Source organism: Dreissena polymorpha, chromosome 1, assembly GCF_020536995.1.
Source record: "Dreissena polymorpha isolate Duluth1 chromosome 1, UMN_Dpol_1.0, whole genome shotgun sequence".
NCBI classification, from domain to species: domain Eukaryota; kingdom Metazoa; phylum Mollusca; class Bivalvia; order Myida; family Dreissenidae; genus Dreissena; species Dreissena polymorpha.
Genome location: NC_068355.1, coordinates 159,414,201 through 159,419,217, shown reverse-complemented (window position 1 = coordinate 159,419,217; position 5,017 = coordinate 159,414,201).

Below are 5,017 nucleotides of genomic sequence, written 5' to 3'. Positions count from 1 at the left end.
CATGTAGACTTTGACGGAAATAAGAGTACTGTAACAGTGTAATAGAACTGTTATACAAAGCATGTCTATTACATTACTTCTCTTATATTATTAATTTCTCTTATTTCTCAATATTGAAATGATCTCAAGGAACAAATATTTATCTACAGAAAGTATTGAAGAATATAAAGTAATTGTTTATTACATTTTTCCATATGCACACACTATAACGCACGCACGCACGCACACACACACACACACACACACATACAATTACCATATCTGAATTAACACGACCAATAACAATAACAAGAAGTTAACAAGTACAGCCGCGTTCATTATTGTACAAAGTCAGAGTTTAAAAACTTGAAATACATTATTCTTGAAATAGTTTACGATTGACAGAAAGTGGCTGATATACACAAATATTACTGCTTCATGCGAGATAGGGGACTTTTATTGAATGCAAAAGTATTGTTCTTGATACAAAAAAAATATTTTTGATAGCCTTTTACATTTTCATTCAGACAACTAATCTTTTAACACTTGGTTTAAACTTATTTATTACGACATAGTAACATATTCACAAGTTACATGACATTGACATAGGATTGGGCTGAAAGGCGAACCTTATTGGAGCACTCTCCCGATAAATAATATATTTACGCATGATATTATGCCATGACGTCGTAGTAAATTGACAATACAAAATGCAAAAATGCAACTTACAAGTCCAAAAAACATAATACAGAATGCAACGTATATACAAGTCCACTAACATTGATGAAAGGAAATATAAGCAATTGAACAGGGGAAAAGAAATAGAAAGTGAGGGGGAAAAAGGACACATAAACAGAACAATAGTATTGATTTCTAGGTAGTAAGAGGTCATGTAGAAATTTATGAAGAAGAGGAGTGGCAGAGAGAAGAAAATGGATGGCGGCTAGAATCTCTTGGTTGATTTTATGAAGCGCTGAACATGGTTAAATATGATATATGATACAATTTTCATCGACAGAAAGCGAAGGATCGCCAAACAGAAACATATAATGATGGAGAGCATATCTGCGATAAACTATTTATAAGCTGAGCTCGTTCTTCACTGACCTTAGCACAATGAAAGAAAAAAGTGGCTGCAGTCTTCAATTTCGTCACAAGAAATGCAGTTAGGCAAGTTAATCACGTTTTTGCTAACAAGATGGGCAGCAAGAGAACTACAAATGTTGCGAAGACGTGTATGTAAAATTTAAAAATTGCGCGGCCCATGGTAAAACTGTTTTGGACTAATGGAATGTTCAGTGTTGGTATTTAACATATTTTTAAATGCGGCAATGAATGGGGTATTTTGAATATGACTTGGCAAGGAATTGAAACGGGCGATGGTTGAGGGTAAAAATGTGTTCTTATAGAATGATGTTCGGAAGTTGACGTTTTGAATGTCACTACTATTTCTTAAAAAGTACGGGACAGACTGACTTACTGTACACGGGACATGGTCAGCAAGGTAATCAGGATTTTGTAAAATATAATGAGTTTGTGTTTATTTCGCCTAGATTCTAAAGATTCCCAACCGATTTCTGATTGAAGTATTTCAATAGATACTAGTTTTGTTGTGCCAGTAGCAATTCTTGCTGCTTCGTGTTAAATTATTTCGAGCTAATATTTTTCGGCCTGTGTGCAATTGTCGAATAGTATGTCACCGTATTCGAGAATTGGACGAATAAACGAGATGTAAATAGTTTCATGGGATTGTCTATCAAGTTTAAATTTAAGTTTTCTCATTACGTTTATTCGTTTCCAACACTTTTCTTTTATATAATTAATATGGGTTGACCAATTTAAATTTTCTGTCAGAAATACACCTAAATGTTTGTGAGAAGAAACCTCTTTAATCGGAGTGTTATTCATAATGAGTGTAGTGTGAGCATGGTCGTGTGTGCTTCTAGATATAAGCAAAGATTCTGTTTTGTTCGGATTGAAATTTACTAGCCATTTAGACGCCCAGACGGATATTTTTTGAAGATCATCGTTCACAGTGTTTGCCGCATTAGTTGGATTTTCGACAATGATTGAAAGTGAGGTATCATCTGCAATTAATCTAATGTTTGCACAAATGCCATTAACAATGGCATTGATGTAGATAAGGAATAACAATGGACCTAGCAAAGAGCCCTAGGGAACACCGGCAGGTACGACATTCCACTGAGAACAGAAACCTGGCAGGACAACTCGTTGTCTACGTTTGGAAAGATACGATTTAAACCAAGTTAGCATAATGTTAGATATTCCAATTACGTTTAATTTAAAAATTAGGCCGTCATGCCACACTCTATCAAAAGCTTTTGATATGTCGCAAAATACTACTCTGACCTCTTTCCCCGAATCAACAGCTTTGGCAAACATATTATAAAGATACGTAAATTCGTTTGTTGTGGAATCGCCAGGTAGAACAAGATGTGTTTCTGAAACACTATGTCCCCGTATATGACGTTTGACCTTGAAGGATGACCTTGACCTTGACCATTCACCACTCAAAATGTGCAGCTCCATGAGATACTCATGCATGTCAAATATAAAATTGCTAGCTTCAATATTGCAGAAGTGACATTACATGAGCAATTTTGACCCATATATTTGACCTTAAAGGATGACCTTGACCTTGACCTTTCACCACTCAAAATGTGCAACTCTATGAGATACACATGCATGCCAAATATCAAATTGCTATCTTCAATATTGCAAAAGTATTCATAAAATGAGCGATTTTGGCCACATATTTTTGACCGCTGACCTTGAAGGATGACCTTGACCTTGACCTTTCACCACTCAAAATGTGCAGCTCAATGAGATACATATGCATGCCAAATATCAAGTTGCTATCTTGAATATTGAAAAAGTGTTCAATAAAATGAGCGATTTTGACACATATTTGACCTTTGACCTTGAAGAATGACCTTGACCATGACCTTTTACCACTCAAAATGTGAAGCTCTATGAGATACGCATGCATGCCAAATATGAAGTTGCTATCTTCAATATAGCAAAAGTTATTGCAAAATGTTAAAGTTGGCGCAAACCAACAGACCAACCAACAGACCAACCAACCAACAGACAGGGCAAAAACAATATGTCCCCCACTACTATAGTGGGGGACATAAAAAACCGATTGTTACGGCGTTATGATATTGTAGTCATGCAAGTAATTGAACGTTTGCTTGAAAACTACTTTTTCGAAGGCTTTTCCAATTGTATTTAGTAATGATATTGGACGGTAGTTATTTGCAAGACTCTGGTCGCCGGATTTAACAATTGGACAAACATTTGCGTCTTTCCAGATTGACGGGAAGGATCCCGTGCGAAGGGAATAGTTAAAGAGCGTACTCAGAGGACCAGACAATTCTAAGGACAATTCACGGGGCAATCGATTATTTAGTCCATCAGTACCAGAAGCTTATCCTAGAGGCTATCCCTTTAGAACTAGTTCTACTTCATATGGTTCAATAATAAGTTGACTGAGGCTTGATTGGGTTCTGTTTGTGACTCTCGGTCATTTTGGTATTTGTCAGTGGTCAATACTTGACTGGGACGTAACAAAATTCTTTAAAATATTTGCTTTGTCGAATGCATCATCAATTATTTTGTTGCCATATTGGATTGGTGGTATTTCGGAGTTTCCCGAGGATTTAATGAAGAATTTTAATGTGGCCCACCAATTTTTGGAACCCTTGCTGCTTGATTTTAATGTTTTGGTAAGTTTGTTAAAATACCTTACTTTCGAGGATTGTATAACTTCTGTTGTTTTGTTTCAAAAAGTTCTAAATTTTTGCCACAAAAATGGTGTATTAATATTTTTTGCTTTACGATAAGCGCGTTTTCTTTTCCGATTATAACGCCGTATATTATTGTCTAGCCAGGGTGGTTTATTATTACGAGTGAGGACATCTCTGTTAGGTATACATTGACTGGATAATTTAATTATGTTGTCAGTTATGTTTTTTGCATAGATGTCAATATTTAACCAGGTTTTCCGAAAGAAAAAACTGGTTATTAGATTGGCGAATGCGGGCGGGCTGGCTGGCTGGCTGGCGGGCTGGCGGGCTGGCGGGCGGGCGGAACAAGCTTGTCCGGGCCATAACTATGTCGTTCATTGTCATATTTTAAAATCATTTGACACATTTGTTCACCATCATTGGACGGTGTGTCGCGCGAAATAATTACGTCGATATCTCCAAGGTCAAGGTCACACTTTGAGTTCAAAGGTCAAAATTGGCAATAAATGAGCTTGTCTGGGCCATAACTATGTCATTCATTGTGAGATTTTACAATTATTTGGCACATTTGTTCACCATCATGGGACGGTGTGTCGCACGAAAGAATCACGTCAATATCTCCAATGTCAAGGTCACCACAACTTAAAATAGATTTATTTTGAAACAAACTTACAAAGGGGGTTAATTTTGTTTGTTCATTTCAAAAGTTCAGTTTGAGTTGTCTCCCTTAATCAGATTTTTTTTCACAATGAAAACCTGGTTTTGTGACAATTTTGTCCCTTGTTTCGTTTTGTAATAAGTCCCAATCAAAATTGGAAATATCCTGACGCAGTTTAGAAAATTCGCCCTTGTCAAAGAGCCAGACGTGTCTTGAGTAAGTACGTTGTCGATTTTTATAAAGTTTTAATTGAGCAAAAAACAGTACAATGATATCTTGTCGTTTGGGTTGGAAATGGGTCAGCAAAACCACTAGAAAGAATGTTGTTTGGGTTTGATTATAATATGAGATCAATTAAGCTTGCCGAAGATTCTGTAAAGTGCGTGTTTTCAGAAATTACTTGTGTAAGTGAGAACTGATCACATATAGACTAAATCTTAGATGCTGATGTCGTGACATTGGCATTCAGGTTAAAATCGCCAGTTATAATAATGTCTTGGACACCAGTATCGAAAGCTAGGTGTATTGGGTCTGTGAGAGCGGAATGTTGTTGGGGTGTGGTATTTGGGGGTCTGTAAAAAAGCTCCAAACAGCAGAGGTCGGTTCGAGA